Source organism: Pinus tabuliformis, chromosome 3_2 (genome assembly GCF_031772625.1).
Source record: "Pinus tabuliformis cultivar Carrire ecotype Pingquan chromosome 3_2, CPIR1, whole genome shotgun sequence".
Lineage (NCBI taxonomy): Eukaryota > Viridiplantae > Streptophyta > Pinopsida > Pinales > Pinaceae > Pinus > Pinus tabuliformis.
The window spans coordinates 179128271-179151775 of NC_142302.1; the positions used below are offsets into that span (position 1 = coordinate 179128271).

The 23505-nt window shown below is 33.2% G+C and overlaps 1 long non-coding RNA gene across 1 annotated transcript; it reads right to left on the reverse strand.

Moving 5' to 3' along the window:
* Nucleotides 1-3575: 3575 nt before the first annotated feature.
* On the reverse strand, nt 3576-15978 carry LOC149180380 (uncharacterized). The gene is made up of 4 exons (XR_016257449.1): nt 15884-15978; nt 15717-15782; nt 15513-15597; nt 3576-3783 (listed from the first exon to the last, which is right to left on the reverse strand). It is a non-coding gene; the product is annotated as an uncharacterized LOC149180380 (long non-coding RNA).
* Nucleotides 15979-23505: the final 7527 nt, after the last annotated feature.

Genomic DNA, 23505 nt, shown 5'->3' on the forward strand with positions numbered 1-23505 from the left:
TTTGCTACACAATTTGTCCCAACGATTAAGAAGTATTCGACCTTCTTATATTTATTGTTGTCAAAATATTTCGGGTTGAGACCACTGCAAATGGCCCTTCTCCTTATAAATTTCGGCCTATATTAATGGGTATTGAAACCCTCAAGAAAATTCTTCTCTCCTTTATTGTAAGAACTCGATCTTCAGATCTGCTGCTCACTACAACAAAACATGCAATTTGCATCAGATTTAGCACCAAATTTTAGTGCATTTTTTTCTCAATTGGGGTGAGCAACCTGGCGTTAAATCTGGCTCTATTGTACAATTTTTAAAGCGTCTTTTTTTGCACCAATTTTCTTTATTTTTTTTTTATTTTTTTTTTACGACAAATTTTGCATCATATTTTGCACTAAGATTTGCATTTGGTTTTACAAATTTTTCTTCTAGTTTTGTGCCATTTTTTGCATCTATTTTTGCATCATTTTTTGCTTGTATTTTTGTGCCATTCTTTGCTTCTTGTTTAGTGTCATAATTTGCATAGAGTTTTACACCATCTTTTGCATCTGATTTAGTGCATTTTTTTGCATCCAGTTTGTGCCAATTTTTGCATATAGTCTTATGCCATTTTTTGCTTCTAATTTTGTACTTATTTTTATATATATTTTTGCGCTAGTTTTTTCTGCCTTTTTTTACACCATTTTTTCATCCAATTTTGCACCATATGTTCAATCTGATTTAGTGCCAAAATTTGCATCCATCTTTGCACCATTTTTTGCATCCACTTTTGCATTTTATTTGTCTTCTTTTTTTGCATCCTATTTTGCATCATTTGTTGCATCCAATTTATCATCATTTTTAACACCTTTTCTTTCATCTAATTTTGCACCCTTTTGAGCATCTAAATTTGCATCCTATGTTGAACCATGTGTTGCGTCCACCTTTGCATCACATTTTGTGTCTAATGTTACATTATATTTTGAGCCATTTTTTAGTCTACTTTTGCATTTGTTTTTGCACCAAGTTTTGAATCATTTGTTGCACCTCATTTTGCATCTAATGTTGGATCTCAATTTTCATCCAAATTTGAGTCATTTTTGTGTCCAATTTTGCACCATTTTTTATGTCCAATTTTGCATCCCTTTTGGTGTCTAATTTTGCATCTTTTTTGGCATCCAAATTTGCACCATTTTTTCTACCACATTTTGTGTCCACATTTGCATCTCATTTTGCACCTAGATTTTAGTTTGAATTTTCATCTAGTTAAGCATCATTTTTCGCATTCTTGGTTTCACCCTTTTTAGTCCCATTTCACATCTTGTTTTGTGTCTTTTCCTACATCCTTTTTGCACCCAATTTTGCATCTTCATTTTTGTGTTTCTTTTTGCATCCTTGTTTGCACCCAATTTGGTATCTTTTTCTATGCCCTATTTTGTTCCCTTCTTTGTGTCTAGTGTTGCACCTTTTTTTAATTCTACTTTGAAACCCTTTTTGTGTCATTGTTTGCATCTTGTTTTAATGGCTAGTTTAACATCCAATTCTACTCCCAATTTTGCATCCGTGGTTACATCCACTTTTGGCTTTTTGTTTAGAGTTTTACTTTTTTTTTCCATTTATGACCTCCTTTATGGATTCATTTTACTAATTGCAATTACATAGTGAAATATATTATAGTTTCTAAATATCATTTTTCTGTAGGGTTTAATGCATGGTTAGATGAACATAAAACTTTGTCACTGTATCCTGGAAACATAGGATAGAGTGATTAAGAGAAAAGTTGTTCTAAGGCTTGTGGTTCTTAGTAGATCAAGATGTAGAGTATAGATTAAGAAAAAGAGAAGGAATTCGTGTGATTCATCGCATGCAAGTCTTGTTGGAGTTTTTAGTGTAGCTGGGAAATGCTCCTAGCTAGCTCCAAAGCTTGATCCTACACATAAGAGAGAGAACAAAGCACCCTTTACAACATAATATCTTGATAATCAAAACTATTAGAAACATATAAATATTACTGAATAAATAAACATAAACAAAAATCTCATACATTTATTAGTTAAATAGAATAATTACAGAATGAATGACAACATATGGAAGGAAGAACAAATGATCTATATTAATAAAGGATTTGGAGGAAAGTTACGACCATGAGATGCAGTTGCAGTAGCACCTCCCCCAACTCCTAGCTCCAAAACTCTCCCTCTCAAGATAGATCTCAGTAGTGTGACAATACAAGAATTCCCATCCTTTTCTCAATGGCCAAGTCTCCAATATATAGGAAAGTGAAGGCTATGAAGACATTAGTTCAATTTGGGTAAAAGCTTTTGGGTGAATAACGTTTCCTCATATAAAAATGGCCTTTTCCACTTTTTAGATGCTTTTGTGCTTAGGAAAAATCTTCCCCATGCTTTATGGCTCTCTCCCGCTTTTGTATGCTTTTATTTCTTAGGAAAGAGCTAAAGATGAGGATAAAGAGATCACATTCCATCATACGAGTTTTTGAAAGTGAACAAGAGTGTCAAATTCTAGTTAACTTGAGATTTTTTCCTTGTCACTGAGAGAGAATTTTGGTAACAAAAGTTAGATGAAGGGGACAACTCGTTGTAGACTAAGATAATGTGGTATTTCAACCAACAACATAGTATTCTCCTCCAAGATGATGAGGAGGCATTTTCATGTATAACACATTTAATAAGATATCACAATTCAAATTATTAACTTAATATTTGTAAACAAATTTAAGGGTAATTGACAACATTCATAAAGGGGTATTTCAACCAACAAAATAGTATTCTCCTCTAAGATGATGAGGATGTATTTTCATGTATAACGCATTTAAGAAGATATCACAATTCAAATTGTTAACTTAATATTTGTAAACAAATTTAAGGGTAATTGACAACAATCATAAAAAGATAACAGTATCCTCATATATAACAATTCTCCATCAAAAAATCATTGACAATTTTCAATATACATATATGACTACTAAATCAACACTTATTGCAAATATCATTATTCCAAGGTAAATTCACAACATTACATCCAAAAATAGTAATATCATCATACATAATGATTCTCCATAAAAAAGCATTGACAATTTTCAACACATATATAAAGTAACAAGATAATACTAATAATATCCTCATCATCTTTAATCAAATCAACTAAGATTCAAATGTGTGATTATCAGATCAAAATATTTCGTGAATACCATTATTCTAAGGTAAATTCACAACATCCATCAAAAGATAGTAATATCATCATACATAATAATTCTCCATCAAAATAATGTTGATAATTTTCAATATATACATAAAATAACAAGATAAAAATGATAATATCATCATCATATTTAATCAAATCAACTAAAAGTCAATGTATGATTACAAAATAAAAATGTTTCATAGATATCATTATTCTAAGGTAAATTCACAACATCCATGAAAAATAGAAATCTCATCATACACAATAATTATTCATAAAAAAATGTAAACAATTTTCAACATATTCATAAGGTAACAAGATAGTACTGATAGTATCATCATCACTATTTGAATCAAACAAAATTCAAATGTATGATTACCATATTAAGACATCCCAACTAAATACAAAAAATAATGCATGGATAGCTAGCACCACAAAAATCATAGTCAAGATCATCCTCATGATCATTTCTATGATCATCATCTTGACCATCCCGATAATATCATCCACATAATCATCACCAATGCCATCATCATCGTCTCTGATATATGATGTAATCTAAGCATAGTTTGTATCATCATTTTCGTGGTCATTACATGTAGCGTTCTGGAAAAAAAAAACGATATTACATGTTAGTACTAATTCTACAGCACAATGCATATTTTTATTACAATGCTAACCATAAAATTAATAAAATTTAATAGTACTAAAAAATAAAATGAAAATATGGTTTAAAATATATTGGAGATTCTACTAATATTACTCTTGTAATTCACATTAAGTAGTAGAAGCAATTTTTAATGCATATGAAGTAGGTACCCATTTGTTCTTCATATTATATTGTGAATGTTTCTTATGATGTCCATGCACGATTGGTAAATTAAGAGTTACTAGAAGCTTTATTTCAAATTACAATTGTAATTCAGATTAGAAATAGAAGAAATTTTAACAAAAAAAGAATGTCACATGAAAAAGTAAATTGTTTTTAATGAAAAATAAGTCGCATACAATATGAATGTCACATGAAATATTGAGTTGTTTTTAATGCATGCACTTTTCTCTATGATAAAATGGATCCTAATGTTCATTCAAGAACAAATGCTCACAAATAATTACTTCATTTTATCCATTATACCTAGTGATGACAATGATTCCATTCAAATTTATTTGAACTCCCTAAATATAATGTAAAAGAGAAAAATCCACGACCACGACCACGACCGCAACCCCCTACCTTGCCTCGTCCACCATCAGAGACAATGAAATTGGAGTTATGACCACGATAGAAACCCCTCCCTTGCCTCATGTCCACCATTAGATGCATTGAACTTCGAATTAAGAGTATTCATGTTTTATTTTCTCTAATTAATCTCCAAGGAATCAAAACTTGATCAATATATCAAGGACTCCATCAAGGAATAGATATATCACAGGTGGAGCTCAATAGGCTTTTCCATAAGAGAGTGAAATAACACTCATCTCTATTTTATGAATAACTCGAGTGAGTGGAATGAATGGTGGGAAACACTTACCAAGTAAAGGAAGATTTTTGGTCCGTCCTTATTTATATTATTATTTTGCTTCTTAGAATGGAGGGAAGTTTTTAATTTTTTTTTTAAAATTATTTTAAATTAAAAAAATAATTATTTGCTTATGTTTTAGTTTTTTTAATATATATTTAGTTTTAATATTTTTTATTTTCTAAAAATATATATTTAGTTTTTGGTATTTTTTTATAACAAAAATTATATTTTGTTTTTATAAAAATGAATTTTAAACATTCCATTCATGCTGGATTTGTGATTTTATGATAGAAATTTAAATTATAGATAAAAAAGTAACTTAATTTGTGTCATTGAGATGGGTATTATACATCTGTTCCTTGCTAAGTTATAGAATGTGCTTGGGTTTTCTTAATGCAATAAAATTAATTATGCTCTTCATTATATCTTGAGATGTTCAAATTGAACTTAATAAGACAATAAAGTTAAAATATGTTTGCCTTTGTCCTTTTTAGATCTTTGTCACCATTAATATTGGTTGTAATAGATTAATTGTCTTTTGGTGGCCTTGAGTGGTCATTCCCATTAGTTGCATGCTTTTAAGTTTTCTGTTAGCGACATTTCTTAAGCTTAATAACATGTTATTTAATTTATGAAAATGTGTTATTGTATACATTATTGTTAAATATTAATATTAAATATGATGGTTTTGAGCATGGTTTAGCAAAAAGTTCCCAAAAGGTTTATAGATTGTGTTTTATAATGTAATGATTCATAGCTTGATGAAATTTTTTTGGATATTGTTTTTTAATGATTCATTGTTTGATGAAATTATTATGGATATTTTTTTTAGTATATTAACTTGTATGTGATAAAGTCAAGAGTCACCTCTTTTTGAGATTTTCATTTGTCAATTTCCTTAAGGCCATCACATTCACCATTCGGTCCCAGGTTAAGGAAATATAGGAGTCATGAAGTGGCATTGTCCAAGCACTTAAATCTTGAAACATGTTTTTTTTAGTCACATTATACCTCCTTTATGTGCAAATTATCCATGAAAATAGTCTCATGGAACATGAGGGGCCTCAATAGTAAAGGAAAACGAAGACTCCTAAAAGAAAAATGGTATGCAAAGCACCCATCAATAATGTTGATATAAGAAACAAAAATATTAAGTGAGGTTCTACCTCATATAATTAGCAAAGGGGGTAGGGTGGGGGCAATTGCCAAGTAGTAGTGATTGATGCTTAGAGATACTTGGGTGGAATGGCTATTATTTGGAATGATCAGGACATCAAGGTTACCAATATGTTCACCTCCCTCCGCATTATGACAATATAATTTTAGTTAATTGGCATCGAGGACTACTACCATGTATCCAATTTCTATGATTCCAATATTGCAAATGGAAAACATCTATTTCTCAATTGTATTTCCAACACAAGTAATTTATACTCCCCATCTCCATGGATTATTGGGAGTGACTTCAATATTATCAATTGTTTCAAGGAAAAGAAAGGATGAATCACAATGTTTACCAAGAGATTTTGTAAGCTATACCATCAAAGCCCTAAAGTAGTCTCCATTAAAGTTCTCAAGCAATGGGTCTCCAACCCACACATGTGGATCAATGAGATGTAATACATGTGTGTATGGTGACTAACTTAATACACTGTTCTAATAACTGCACAAACTTAAGTATTTCACTCCATCACATAAATTGACCATTGTGTGACATTAGTAAACCAAGAGTGGACATGAAATCTTTAGGCAATAAACATTCCCTAGATCCTCAATTAGGTGCTTAAATGATGAAGTGAAAATGCAAGGGGAAAATAGGACTTCATTATTTAACCATCAAAAACATGTGATAAAGTGTGACTAGGAGTGTATATATTCATATGTATTCCAAAGAGGGAGTGAATACATGAGTTACCATTCATTGGGCCTTATTTTTCTTTCTTTTTCTTTTTCTTATATACAAGACTTAGGGAATAAGGTTTTCATAAGTTTGGCACAACTCATAGAAATAACATTTACATGAGTTTTAACTTCAACCTTAGTGTTTAGACTTAGATAATCGTTATAGTGTATCTTTAATGATTTTGGCTTAAACTTTTTGATTTTATTTCATCACAAATGAAAAAAGGGGAAATATTTTTCCACAAATCTATGAATGCTTAATCATAAAGGCGTCATGCGATGAAAAAAATTAATGATGTTATTCTCTATGAAAATGATGAGTATTCTTGAGAAAAGCTTCTACTTGTGGATGTCTCCTCCTTGGTTGAGAGGGAGTGAGGGTGGACACCATATTATCCTTGTGTCATGTATTATGGCTAGGAATAATAGTTGTAATCCTAGTAAAGACACCAATAGGGAGAATGGTGGATTGGATAAACATCTAGGACCAATATTCTCTAAGAATTTGTACTTTGACTAGGACTAACCGCCATAAGTCAAGTACATTAATCCAAGATAAGAATAGTTATGAGGATCGACATTTAATGGTATCAAATATTATGACAGTGGATTAGGAAATGATCATGCGAGGACATACCTGCTGAACATCCTGGTGGGGTATGTTCCTAGAGAGGCAGTGGTGTCCAAATTTATGCCTCCCAACATTGTGCTCTGATCTAATGGAGAGATAGAACTTATTAGTCAAGGGCTTGCTATTTTGACAATGTTGGCTATGATGATGTAAATCATAGTTGATGCTTATCAATCCAGATCCCTTCTTATATGAATATTTCAACTTGAGAGTACTTTTTTGTCTCATTATGAATACCTCCCTATTTTAGAGGGAGTGTCGTCATCTTCATTATTGTCATCATCACCATCACCATCATCATCATTATTGTCATCATTGCATTATCGTCATAATCACCATTCGTGCCATCATCATCATTATGGACATTGTCGTCAATTTTTCATAATTATAGTTGGCGTAAGAAATGTCATCAACCCAAAAAAAGTTATGAGTGCTTGAAAAGGGTTTTTAGGAAACATGATATATGCAAGAGAAATAAAAACTTTATTTTTTACAGATGATCGATGATCATCATCATCAATACCATTATCATCGTCATTATAATTTTCATCATCCCCATCATCATAATTAATGTAATTTCTATCATCATTGTTGTCATCTTCATCATGAACATCATAATCATCATTCATGCCATTATTATTGTTGATAATGACCAAGATGAAAATAATGATAATGATTAAGAATTGGAAGACGACGCCAAAGATAATTATTATGATTATGACCATGACAACATTTAAAAATTGGGAAGATTGGCCAAGGTCATTATCATCATCATCATCATTTTCATCATAACCCCCATCGTCTTTATCATCATTGTCATTATAATATCACAATTCATGTCATCATCATCATCATCCTCATAATTATTGACATTATCATAAGTTGTTCATAATTGTCAATGTCATAAGAAATATTATCAATGCAAAAAACAGGATGAGTGTTGGAAAAAGGGATGCAAAAGTGAACAAAAAAACAATAGACGTAAAATTGGATGAAGAGTGGAAACAACATAAGTAGATGCAAAACAAGACAGAAAAATGACACAAAAGTGGATGAAAAAGTAGATGAAATAGTTGATGCAAACTTGGACAAAAAATAGGATGTAAACATGGATGAAAAAGTGGAAGAAAACATGGTTGCAATAGTAGGCGTAAAACTTAACATGAATTGTGGTGAAACAAATGTGGATACAACAACGAACGCAAAAAGGGACACAAACTTGGATGCAAGAACGAGCCAAACTTGGATGCAAAAAGGGATGTAAACATGGACAAAACATGGGTGCAATAATGGATACAAAATTAGATAAAAAATTGGACACATTAGGAGTCGATGTAAAAGTTGATGCAAAATGGGATGCAAAAAACATAAACAATATTTGATGAAAACTTCGGCACAAAAGAAGATGCAAATGTGGATGCAAAAGTGGAAGAAAATGTGGGTTGCAACTATAGGCACAATATTTGGCACAACTAATGTGGATGAGAAAGTGGATGTAGTAGCAGACACAAAAAATAAAAATAAAAATGCAAACTTAGATGCAAGGCAAGGTGCAATAAGGGATGTAAAAGTGGATGAAAACATGAGAGAAATAGGAGAAACAAAATTGGATGAAAATATGGATTCAATGGAAGTAGATGCAAAATAAGATACAAAATGAGACGCAAAACCAAACACAAAAGTGGATGCAAAAATAGATGCAATATTTGATGCAAAAGAGGATGCAAAGATGGATGTAAAATTGGAAGCAAACGTGGGTACAATAGTAAGTACAAAACATGGCACAAATTGTGTCACAACAAAAGTGGACAAAGTAATAGATGCAAAAAAAGAAGCAAATGAAAATGAAAAAAGGGATGCAAAATTGGACGTAAACATGGGTGCAACAATATATGTAAAATAGGATGCAAAAGTTGATGCAACAAAATTCGATGCAAAAGTAGATGAAATATGAGACACAAAACCTGATGCAAATATTGACGCAAAAGTGGATACAAAAATGGATGCAAAAATAGATGTAAAAGTCGATGAAACCTTAGATGTATATGAGGATGCAATCATGGATCCAAATTTACAAGACAAAATGGGTGCAAAGGGAGGTGCGAAACTAGGTGCAAATTATGACATAAGAAAATTGGATGCAATAGTGGACACAATAACAGATGAAAAAGAGGATGTAAATATGGATGAAAAACGAGATGTAAAAGTGGATGCAACAAAAGTAGATGAAAAATTAGATTAAAAAATAGACACAAACCTTGATGCAAAACTTGACGCAAAGGGGATGCAAAAAATGATGCAAAAATGTTGCAAAAGAGGATGCAAGTGTAAGTGCAAAAGGTGGATGCAATAGAGGATGAAAATGTTGGTGAAACAAAATTAGGTTCCAAACTTGATGCAAAACATGGTGCAAAGGATGGCACAAAACTTGGCATAAAACCTAGTGTAAAATCTGGTCCAAAACCTATTACAATACCTGGTGCTAAACTTGGTGTAAGACGGTACAAAATTCAGTGCAAACTTTGCATCAAGTTTTGCACCATGTTTGATAAATGGACACAAATAGGACCAAAAAATGGGCTCTAGATGCAAAAAAGGAAGCAAAAAGGGACGCTAATCACAAGGTTTTGTTGTAGTGTCATGCCAAACAATCCGATTGCTCCCTGAATATGAAATTCGGCCCTTCAAAATTTAATTCGACTTCATCAAATATAAGAGTCGACCTTACTTAATAGTTTGGCCAAATTTGGCTTTTCCCCATGAATTTCATCAAATTAAAGACTCGACCCTCTTGTGCAGGAGCTCGCTCATAAATCAACTACTTGGCCATTTTATGAAGAATAATTTGACTTCAAAGAATAGAAAATTTATTCTTTAGGCACTGGGGTTTCGGCTCTTTAAATGGACCTCTGTCTCCTCAACGAGTTTTTTCTCCATGACCTTATAAAACGACAAAATCCTTGAATCAAACAAAAATGTTGACGACAATGCAATCACCCTACGAAAGATAACCCTCGGTCAACTTTGTGGAATAAACATTGCCCATAGAAAAATGCTACGACTCACAAGATTTTGATATACTTGACTGACGACTTCTACAATAATCGAACCTTCAATTATTCGCCAAATAAAATAAATAATTGTTGAATACTTAAGGGATCATTTCAAGAAAATATATTCAGAAATTTGACCATGAACTTCCTTCAAAATTTATCTGCAATAAACCTCAGGCTAAGCCAAGATCATGGCTCTGATACCACTGTAATGTCCCAAATGAAGAAAATTTGGAACAAGCACTTCACATAAAAAAATTCATTCACAAACAGAAGATTGCCATGTAAAAATAAACAAATAGAGCACTGCAATCTCACAACACAATGAATAAGAAAACTCTTAGCTTTATTATATTAGATAACTGGGGTTTTACATGCACATACAACCCATACAACTGAGATAATCTGGCCTCAAACAGATCTACAACAATGCCGCAAATCAGCCTCCAAAACAAACTGAAAAACAATACACTGCAACCTGTGAACCTTGAATGGATTCACCAAGGGAAGAGATGGGTGCTCGCCCACTCTCACTAAATCACCTGAGGGTTTCCATCTCGGGGCTACTGCTAGAGTAGAGAATTGGGTTCTCAACCTTTCATACAAGAAACAATACACAATCCAAGATGTTCCCAAATGATCTCCTCCTCCTCTTTTATAGATCTCATGGATAGATCTCCAAGCTTCTAGAAGCATCTTATTTTATTATTTTATTATTACTCTAGAAGCTCCTCCATTGACTTTGTCAAGTGACCCTTTAATTTTATTTTATTTTGTTTAAGTCATTTTTGGCCCTTTTTCTCCAATTAATTATTTTTCCTTAATTAAATGACTAATTAAAGTCATTTTTAACTAAGGAAATTTATTATTTTATTATTACTCTAGAAGCTCCTCCATTGACTTTATCAAGTGACCCTTTAATTTAATTTAATTTTGCTTAAGTCATTTTTGGCATTTTTTCTCCAATTAATTATTTTTCCTTAATTAAATGACTAATTAAAGTCATTTTTAACTAAGGAAAATGGAAAATCACCCACCATACTCTCTTCGGCCACTGGAAGTTTCTTCTCAACATCCCATAATGTAAATCTTCTCGTTCCGGTTCCAACAAGTTATTACACTGAGGTGTTCCATCAATTAATCTCTTTGGAATTCCACCTCGAGCATAATTAATTAAGTTATGCCCAATAATAATGTTGATTTTTGAAAGTTGTTGGAATGTGACGAAACGAAATGAAAATTGTCTGGATGATGGAATATGCCAAGTGAATGCCATCAAATCCCATAAAAACTCCTCAAAACTCCATCGGGACCCCTGATGACATAAACCTGCTCGACTGACCTAACTATCATCCCATGTTCTGGAAATCCACCCTGGTTGTACTATGAAGAAGAACAAAAATGGGGACATGACAGGTTGCATGGGGTTTTTCAAGTTCAGGACTACCACAATCATAATCATCCTCTAGCTTTCTATGCAGATTATCTGAATCATATACAAGAAGGTATTAAATTTCAGAGAGTGAAATCTGTGATTGTTGACTTGCAAGTCGATATTTTCTTCACTAAAAAATTCATGGAGATAATTGGTTGCTTGATTTATGGGGGGTGTTTAGAAAGGTTCCTCCTGATTTAGGATAACTGAATCCACATACTTCCTAGATGGTGGTATGCCCTTCATTTTCCATGAAGTCAAGGACACAATTATTGTCCTCTAAAAATGTGAAAACATTAGGGTTTACATTGTCAAGGATTGCCCATTCTACATAATGCTTTGGTCTTAGGTCAACTTCATCTGGAAGTTCATTGAACCTTGAGATATAAATATGTTCTTAGGTAGAGCATAATTTCACTGTAGGGGTGGGTTGCTCACAACGCTCATCAACTATGTTGATGTTGGGATGTAGGCCAAAACCCGCCCATACTTGAATTTGGGATGTCTTCTTCTATGCTGACCCTACTATTTTCAAGAGGATCAGGAGGACCTTCTTTTGTACACGCTCTGTTATATTTTGAAAGGTCAAGAAGGCCTTTCTCTTGTAGGATTGGTGGTAGGTCTTGATATGTGTCTTTAAACTACTGAAATATTGGGCCTAATATCACACAAATTTGTGTCCACAAACATGCATGCCACTTTTAGAGAGTCAAGCCTATCATGGTTGAAAGCCTCTCTATTTGAATTGGCGTTTTCCAGTCTTGGGGGTGTGGGGGGTACCTAGATAATGTATGTTGTTGTCCACCTAATATTCCTATGTTAAACTTCAATATGATTAGCATATAACAAGGTTTCACTATTGACTTGCTAATGAACAACCAAAAGTGAAGTAATTCCTGAAATGAAATTTGTAATGGTTGAAATGAAATTTATAAATTTAATAGTAGCAACGAAATTGAAGATGATGCAAGAAAAAAATGTGCACCTCAACTAAAATAATTCAAAACAAGTGCTCTTCAATATACCATCACATTGCATAAAAATTATTTAGCGACCTTCAATACATTCAAAGAGTTGGTCAAACACAATTGAATAAAATCATAGATTACCAAAGAATTTGGTTTCACCATAATGAGTCCCAGGTGACAGGCTGCCACAAGTTCGTGGAGGTACTGGTATGATAGGCTAGAGCTTGGAAAAGTGATATCTTTGCTACTACTAAAGCATCTAAGGAAAAATTCCCAACCATTGTGGCACTGCGCAAATATGCATATATGGAAGAAACATTTCCTCCCTCAAATTGGTCAATTAAATGGCTCAAAGCAAGATGACCAAAAGCTTTGTAAGTACAACTAGCGTTCTTTTTTTCTCTTTAGAATTTCTTTGTCTTTGATTGAGTTTCTATTTTCATTGACCATAGGCTTCAAGATTTTTTCCAACTTTTAACCAACCTTTTCCTCAATCAAAATATCTTTTCTCTCCGTTTACTCTTCAAGCTTTACTCAACAATTTTTTATTTTATTTTATTTTTTTTATAAATTTTTTATTGGTGAAATTTTCTCCATATGATACCTTTTTCACAATGAAGTGTTTCCTGTTTACTATTTGGATAATCTACGAAAAACGTTTCCTGTTTACAACCTATTTGCCTTCTTCTAGTATTCTCCCTAAACATAGTCTGCCTACAAGTGACTATTGGATCGTAAGCAACACTCATCAACCAAGTTGTGGAATGCTTTTAGACTTCTGTCCACATAGGTAGGTCCATGATTCTACTAAGAATATATTCACTACCTATAGATTCCAAATTCTTGTTTTGGTTGAGAAAATCATTCCATCCCACTAGACCATACAATAGGCTTGATGCTTCTCCATTATTTTATGCACTAAAGTTGAGGTTTGAAAATGGTGTATTTTGTTGATTCTTGCCATGTGGCATGAAACAAAATCTAGTGTCTATCTCTTGTAGTTTAAGGAATTGATATTTCTTAGAAATAGTTTCATGTAGATCAAGAACATCACAATCGACTTGATTTTCTACTAATAGGTTTGTAAATTCCTTAGCATTTGATATTGACGGTTGAGCCCTTGAATGAACTACCAAACACTCAATTTGGTTAAGACATGGGCGAGAAACTTTTTCCCCTACAAAGGATTTAATTTAATGGTGGAGGGGGAGGCGGGCATAGGAGTCATCAACATCATCCTTAGACTCACATTTCTTCACATTCAGAAGAGTGAGTAGGCCCATTCCATTTAGTTGTTCTTGGACTCCAGGCATAACTAGTTCGTGACTATAAAGCAAATGAACTTGCTCGAGCTAACCAATCAGGAGAGGCTAGTTGGTCTCTTAGATTCACACTTTGCAAAACTCTCTTTGTGTTTAGAGAGCATAAGTGGTTTGTGACTTTAAAGCAAATGAATTTGTTAGAGCTAAGCAACTAGGAGAGGCTAGTTGGATTCTTAGATTCACACTTTGCAGAGGTGTCTCTGTGTTTAGAGAGCATAAGTGGTTTGTGACTATAAATAAAATGAACTTGTTCGAGCTAAGCAACCAGGAGAGGCTAGTTGGCCTCTTAGATTCGCACTTTGCAAAGCTCTCTTTGTGTTTAGAGAACATATTGTAGATTTTGTCATCCCAAGAAGTCTCTTTGGCTTGATATTTCTATGGTAAGATCCCTTGCGAAAACAATATATTGCATTTACAAGCTGTTGGAAATATTTTCTGGCATCATCTATTTGTTGTTTTCAAATTGTGTTTGGTACTAAGTATATTTGATGTTGTTTTACCTGTATTTTTGTATTCATAAATTTTAAATGGCTCAAATATCTAGTATGCCCTTCCTTAATTGTGCACTGTTCTCCTCCATGGAGCCCCACAAATTGAAATTACCAATGAATGAGGTTTAATGGGCCTCTTAGCTCAATCATTTTGACAAAAACACAAAATCTGCTTCCTTTGCTTCACTTATTGAATGTAAACATTAAAAAGATCTTCTTTTCATATCCCCTCATTTAATTGGAAAAATATCCCCTATATTAAAACAATTCAATCTCGTTCATGCATTGTTGGATTAATATAGAAATCAATGACATGATATTCAACTCTTCACTTTTCCATGCAAAGAAAGCTCAAACCACCCCTTAGTTGCTAGTAAGGAACTATGACCAATACCTAAACCTACCAAATATATAAAACTTACTAATTAGATACACGCCTAAAAAGACAATCTTCCCAAAAAGGTAAAAATACATGAAAGTACAAGTTTTGGTTGAATGACACACTGGCCCATAATTATAAAAAAAAACAAAAAAATCACAAAAGAAGACGAAAATGTACCATTTTGGATCTGGATGAAAATGGTCCCATTTGACTCTCTTTTGTCAATATCAAGAATATGTATTCAAATCTAGTGTGTGAGCCCTTGATGTTCTAAATATAAAAAAAACAGAATTGCCCAAAACAATAGTTTCCTGGAAACTGATAAAATTGAATATGAAATCCCCTTTGATCGATGGTTAAGCCATGAAGTGTCTAGAAATACATGACTGAGTCTCACTAGAACTTATCCCTTTGATAGTAAGAAACACTACTAGGATAAACAAGGCTCCAACGTATGTGAAATTCTTCAGTGAAAGCCTTGACAAAAGATATTCTCTTTGGATTGTAGGAGTACTTGACACATTCCTTTTGATTTTGTTCCAAAAAAAGTGAAATCATAAATTGAGCCTAGAAGGAAATTCCCCAGTGTTAAATGTCGATGAGGGTTCAGAGGGGAAACGAAACTTACTTGCGAGCCGTTGGTTGGCCACCAATTTCTCTGCCATAGAGCTAATTTTGGTGGAGATTCATCTCGAAGAAGGAACCTTGAACACCTTGCTTTATACCCCAAATTCACAACATAATCCAAGCAGAAATTCACAACATAATCCAAGCAGAAATAAAACGAATTGTTTAACACAAATTTTTTAGTTTTTATAAAAAAACACCATACCTATGGGGATGAAAACCACATTCAGAGATTGAAGAGCTGCTTTACTCTCCTTCCCTCTGAGAACGCCTGCGACGCAAAGAACAAAACCTCAATTAAAAACTTGGAAGATTAATAAGAAATCAACAAGAAGAGACAATGAAATAAAAACATTGTAGGTGCTCTGGTACCTATGAAGGCTGCATGAAAGAAGGATGTTTGCGATATTGCTAGGAATTAACTAGATTTCCACCTCCAACATCGCAGCGAAGGTGAGGTAGCACAATGCTACCCTACCTTTAACAACGAAAAAGAAAAAATGAAAGTGAATGACGAGGAATACCATTGAGATTACGGTAAACTCATGATGCAGGAGGACCGTTGATCCGCTGATAGCGCACACACACCATTGATCTCAGCTCTAGCCTTGAAGAAAGGATAAGGGTCAGAGGGGGGCATGAAGATCTTCTGATGTACACGAGCTGGAGGAGCCTGATTTGCGGAGCTAGTAGGTAGGGTACATTCGAAAATAAATGGTGGGGTTGAGTAATATTCCTTATGTCTTTAAAATTGGAGTATTAATATGTGTAGATACATATCACGTCCATATGGGTATAGTAAGTTTATGTGTAGTGCATAGGGGTGTAGTAAGTTTATGGGTAGTGTTAAAATTTATTTTAAGGTTTTATAATAATGATGTTAGCCATGGGGAAAATATAATAATAATATTTCCACCCCTTATACAATAATATATCCATTGTTCTGGCCATAAGCCTATAGTAGCAAAGAATAATCAACAAATATTATGATTAATCTATTGTAGTACAAAAGATTTATTTTTATTTATTTATTTATTTTTGTGTTTAAATTGATATTTCATAGATTATTGTGAAGTTCTTCTATGGATTGTAGATAAGGGGTATGACAATGTTCCATAACATTAAATTTGTTTGTGGCAATAGGTGTTTTACAAACAACGTAAACTTTGAAACGAGAACTGATACTGTCACCCGTTTTGTATAGATAGCAAAAAAGTGACCCGATTTTGAAAAGGGGCGATGCAGAACACACATTTTTTTTAGAGTATAGTTTTTAGCACTTTAAATAACCGATACGATTACCCGTTTCGTAGAGGTAGAAAAAAAGTGACCTGATTTTGAAAAGTGGTGATGCAGAATACACTTCTTTTTATTCGGAGCATATTTTTGACACTTTAAATTTTTTATGTACCAAATATAAAAATTTGTTTTTAAATGTTAGTGATTTTCATGTTGATTTTGAAACATGTTGATGCAACATACATTTTTTTTAGAGGGCTTATTTTTCACACTTTAAAATTTATTATGTCATTTTTTTTTTTTGAAATCATGATTACTTAATGAATTTTCAAGTTGTTTTTTTTTTAAATGTTGATTACTTAAAACAAAATATATAAAAAACGACAAAAAAACATAAAAATGTAAAAAAATAAATTATCTCATAAACCATAAAAGAATTTGGAAAAGAAATATAAAATTTAAAAAAACTATAAAATAAAGTATGTAGAAATAGAAAAATTAAAAAAAACATTAACAAAAGTTAGGAAAAAAAAATAAAAACAAACTAGATTAAAAAAATAGAAAATTAACAAAATAAAAATAAAAACACTACTAAAATTAAGATTAAAAACATTTAAAAAAAATAAAAAAACAAAAATAAACTCAAATTAAAAAAAAAAATATGAAAGTTATATATATATATATATATATATATATATATATATATATATATATATATAAACATTTAAAGTTAAAAAGAAATATCTATTTTTGATTTTGAAAAAAAAAAAAAACACTTTTACATTTTTTCTTAAACCCTATATTTTTTATTTAATATATATATATATATGTTTGATTTAAAAAATTTAAAACATTTAATTTTTTTAATAAATAAATGTGTTTTATTAAAAAAAAAATATGAGTGTATTTATTTATTTATTTCCCTTGGGAAAAAGTCGTAATTTCTATTAAAGTTAAGAAATTACATTTTGTATATGCCGAAGCATTCATATATAGGCAGCTGTGCCTAACAAGATCAGTCTGCAGTACTAGATAAACAAAAAATAAAGCTGGTTGTCTCCTCGCAGGGAGCAGTCCAAAACTATACACTAACAGTGTTCAAAATAAGAGTCCATTGCTCTACGCAGAGAGCCATATATATGCTGTTATATCAAAGAAAAAGTGCTGTATTGTACTAGACATAGAGAGATATATACAGCTATTGACAACAAAAAAACAAGTGAAGTTCTGTAAGTGGGCTTTTATAGCCCATTATCCATCCGATCATCAAAGGGTCGATGATAATGCTGATAGTATGACCCTTCGATTTCCTCCAGTATCAGCCAATTTTCATCTTGTCTGTGCGCTGCCTCTTTGGAGAGTTGATCTGCGATGGTGTTTTGTTCCCTGTAGATGTGACGACAAGCAAATGATTCAAAAGAAGTAGTCAGTCTCTTTGCCTCATCTAATATATGTCTCAATGAAAATGCACGACAATGAGATGCATCAGTCAGCCAATTGCAAACTATTTTAGAGTCTCCAAACAGTTGGAGATGTCTGCATTGTTTTTGTATGGCAAAGTGAATGATATGCTTGGCAGTGCATAGTTCAGCATAGTTATTAGTTCCTCTGCCTAAGAAGATTTGAATTTTGTAGCTGTGTGAATCATTAAGATATAGAACTGCTCCGCCGCCACATCCCACATCTTGTGCTGAACCATCAAAAAAAGCCCATGGTTTGGACTTGTCAATATCCATTTGTCTGATGATGCGAACAGGGCCTGTGGGTTCATCTTCTGGTATCATGTTATAATCTGCAATGGTATGGAGAAGGATAGTGGGCCAATGGGGGGCTCTAAGATTGAAGATAGCCTGATTTCGGGCAATCCAGACTGCCCAGCATGCGAGTAACGGGATATTGATGGTTTTCCCCGAGTGTTCATGATTCCAGTTCTCCCATGCATTCATTAAGCTGTGGCCATGCCAATTTTTCAGATGCGGGATTTATTTTCAATAACAAACAATTAATTTTTGTTTTTTAAATAGGATTTTTTTATTTAAAAAAAATAATTTTAAAATGGTTTTGATTTTTTTTTATAAATAAAATCTTTAAATGTTTTTATTTTTTTTTAATATATATATATATATATTTAAATGTTGTTGTTGTTGTTTTTGTTTTGTTTTTCTTTTTTTTTTTAAATACATATATATTTTTTACTTTTTAATTAGGTTTTGTTTTTGTTTTTGTTTTTTAATTTGAGTATACTTTTGTTTTTTTAGGTTTTTTTTTAAATGTTTTTAATCTTAATTTTAGTAGTTTTGTTTTGTTTTGTATTTTTCATATTTTTGTGTTGTTTTGTTTTTTTAATGGCTTACAAGATAATTTTTTATTTTTATTTTTACATTTTTTTAAGGTATCTTTTTCTTGCTATTTATTTGTTTATCATTTTTTTTTAATTCTTATATTTTATAGGGATTCATTTTTTTATGTTTGATTATATATATATATATATATATATATATATATATATATATATATACATTTTATATATATATTTTAATTTATGTTTTGTTATTTTTTTTTAAACTTTTTTTTGTTTTGTTTTAATTTTTTTTATTATTATGTTTTCATTGTTCTTTTGAAATTTTAATGTTTTTCGGAGTCATGATAAAATATTTTACGCCATTATTTCGAAATGTTGAAAATTTGCTTTCAAAGAAAAAATTGTTATTCCAGCGTCAACACTTTTCGTTTTGAGGGTGTTTTTGCACAAAATTTACAATTGAAAAAAAAAACTGTTATTCAAACATCAACACTTTTCGTTTTGAGGGTGTTTTTTGCAAAGTGTTATTCGAACATCGACACTTTTTGTTTTGATGGTGTTTTTTCGACAATTTTTGCACAAAAAATTGGTTTTCACTGCCATTTTTAAAACATGTTTAAAATTTACCCTAGAAAAAAAGGTGTTATTCTAGCATCAACACTTTTCGTTTTTAGCACTGTTTTTGATATTTTTACAGGGTTTTTTGGCCAGAGTTCCCGTTTTGAATTTATAGTTCCCATTTTGAATTTATAGTTCCCGTTTCAAAGTTTACATTGTTTATAACCCAGTATGAGAAGGATCTTGTCTCATTTGAAAATAATAAAATAATATTTACATTAAAAAATAGTAATAACAAAAAAAATCAATGTCACCCATAAATGCAATCGTTTAGTTTCCATCTTAACATTAATTTTATATAGAGAGATGAAGTAATTCAAAGTAAGAAAAAAATATTTTAGGGAGTTATGCAATTCTTTCACCATTAATTATGTTGTTTACAGATGACATGTAATATTTAAAACAAAAGTATATTAATATCAAATGAATGTCATAACATAATTTTATGTCAAACCTAGAATAGATTCATCTTAACTTAAGATCTATCCAAAGTCAATAAGAACCAAATATCTCAAGGTGCAAACCTTTCGTCAAGTTATGCTCTACAATTTTTTTACATTTTGAAATATTTGATCACTATGAGGGCTTGGTAGATTTTGAATTAAGATGAATATATGTTGAGTTAAAATAAATGTATAATTGAATTAATTACACTAATAGGCATGTTTATTTTGAAATAAGGTTTTTAGATTTTCATTTATTAATTATTTTCAATAATTATTAGGTGGATGGTAGAGATTTAAACTTCACAAAATATTCTAGTATATTCTTAGTTGTAGTAACTTATCCAAAGTTGAGATTTATCTCAAAAGTAATTATTTCCTTTCTTCCCTTTTAATTAAAATAATTAATTAAAAAAATGTCATATTCTTAACAAGTTATGGCTTTTTGGGCATGTGTTATTGATTAGCCATCGTATTATAACAAAGCCTATCTACAACTTTAGGATATGCAATATTTTTAATCTCAACAAAATATTCTAAAATATTCTTGTAGTTGTCATAGATTTAATGTTGAGATTTATCTCGAAAGTAGTTATGCACTTTCTCCCCTTTTAATTAATCCTACTAAATAGATTTAACATTGAGATTTATCTCGAAAGTAGTTATGCTCTTTCTCCCCTTTTAGTTAATCCTATTAACAAGTCAAAAATAATGGTGTGTGGGGGGCTACCTGAAGGGCCACCCCCTCATGAGGTCTGAAACATCTCACACACACCCGGGAATCACTGGTACAATCTGCTGCATCACTGGACCATCAAGTGTATGGATCATGAACATGAAATGACCAAGTCAAAGGGAAATAATGAGACCCTATGCTCGATCCAAGGCGCCGAATAAGAATGGAAGCTGGAACCAAGATACACTGCCCTCTAGGCCATTCTTCTGGAATAAATGAGCTGATGTCGACAGAATAGGGCTTGCGATAGATGAGGCAATGAGGATCCTCAACTAAAGCACAAGGGAAAATAGTAATGTGACTGATGGACTGACACCAGGGATAATGGGAAAAAGTGGTACTAAGGGAAAAACATACGAATTCCCTTGTCAGAGCATAAAGTGCATGGTTGATCTGGCAGGGACTGACTCAATTTCGGAGGGGATAGGGACAGTATGACTGGAGGCCAAAACGAGCAACACAGTATGAATGATATGCAAATATGGATGGAATACTACGACATGATATAATGGGACATGAAACATACTCCATGGATGCAAGGGTGACTCATCGCGAATGCTCTGAACAAGGTTGACTCATCGCGGATGCTTTGAACAAGTGTGACCTGATGACGCTGCCACATAGAACTAGGCCCGATGGGGACCATCGAAACATGAGTAAATGATGGTGACTCATGATGAAAATCGACACATGGTATGAAAAGTATTCAGAGGAGGAGGACCTCAAAGTACAAATGTCACTTTATGACAAAATTCGATTTTGAGAGGCGACGAAGTGACCTTTCTTGGAAAAATGGTTTCTTGGTGAAGTGTCAAATCATCGAATGAAGTGATTCAACCTACCTAAATGCATGGAAGAAATAAAAACGCACTAATCAAAGGGATGAGCGGGATTTCTTGAGGTAAAGCACACGAGAGAATTAGGAAGGGAATGGCCTTTGAAATCCTCTGTAGAAATGCCCCCATGATTAAGTGTAGGGGTAATCAGGGGTAGACATAGCTTCCATGGTGTCCTCATCAAGATGAGAGATGGGCGAACGTGAGGAAGACTGACTACATGATGCGAAAGCATTACCTGGTGTATCAACTTGAGAAATAAGGTTCACATATGCATCATCTTGAATGGTAGATGACACGCTAGCAGATGGGGGATCTATAGATGTTGAGACTTGGGATTCTGTCGAAAAAGGTTTGATAGAAGCGCGCGCAGAAACCTCAGAAAGGTTTGCCTGCGAGGAAGTCAAGGATGATGACAGGTAAAGGATGGGGCCTGTGGTGTCCATCATCTTAACATTGGGGGGAGGGATCACAATAGTGGGGCCAGAGTCTCCCTATTCTGGTTGACTAGTGGTACCAGAATCCACGAGTAGAGGAGTAGATGATCCACTACGAGTGGCCTCGTATTTGCGAATCGCCCCAAGGCAATCGCGAAATTCATTAAGATGAGGGCAACAATGGGAATAGTGACCATGATGATCACGCATAGCACAAGGGTGGTTTGTGTGCACAATTTTGAGTTTCTTAGGTGGGACTGGTAAATTAACATGGACTTCTAGGATATTTGACTCAGAGAATGCTTCATGAACCAACGATTTAAGTTGAGGAAGATCACGATAATTGTTGGTGGCGTGCCCAACAACCTTACATGAAGCGCATGGGGGTGTCGACTTTGGGGCCTTAGGGGCTAGGGGAGCTTGGGGAGCCTTGTCTTTTGAGTCTTTCCTTTTAGATTTGTCCCCCTGGCTAGATGCTTTCGCAACAGGAGGTGGTTTCTGTTATGGTTGTGATGCAACTGAAGCAGTGGCAAGGATCATGGGGACTAGTTGTACCATGGTCAAAGCATGATAAGGTCTTGGCTAACCGGGTGAAATGTTTGTAGGGGGGTTGATGTGCCATACTGGGATCCCCAGAGTCATGTTAGGAAGGACCAGTGAAGTCATGACAGGTACAGAAAAAATTATCGGAGGGGGGAATAAGAAAGGTATCTGACATGCAAGGTAATGTCCTAGAGGAATAGATCCTAGATGGTTGAGACCTAGAGGAATGGTTCCTAGCGAAAACATAGGAGAGGCACCTACATAGGGAGGAGGTCCTGGGGGGATGGATCTAGAGGGTTCAGCTGGAAGAGCAACAATAGGGTGCTGAAGAGATGTTTATTGATCAGGTGTACCAAATTACTTAAGGGTAGCCCGTGACACTTGTAACATGCAAACACTCATAGAGGTACGCTTTGATATGGGAGGGGAAGGACCAGGGAAAGCACCCAATAATGAGGAATCTTTATAGACTCCGGGTGAAACACTGTTGGTAGGAGTTGTAGATTTTTTTTCGTACATTGACAAGATAATGGACTCGGGGGAGGTCACGGATGCTGGCTTGTAGTAAGTCAACTGATCGATGGTAATGATCTTCCCTTCATGGGGGAAGCACATCTTGCGAAACACCGCAGATGCGACAACTGACATGGCATATGTGTAACTACAACCTAAGAGAATGTTGTAATCCAAAGGGGCATCAATGACTTCAATGTCAACATGGACAGTCTTGCCCGCAAGGGTCACTGGATAGTTGCGGTACATGCCAAGGGGCTGGGAGGAGTGTCCATCCCAAGCACGCAAAGTGATGGTGGAGGGGGACAACTCAGGTGACTTAATTTG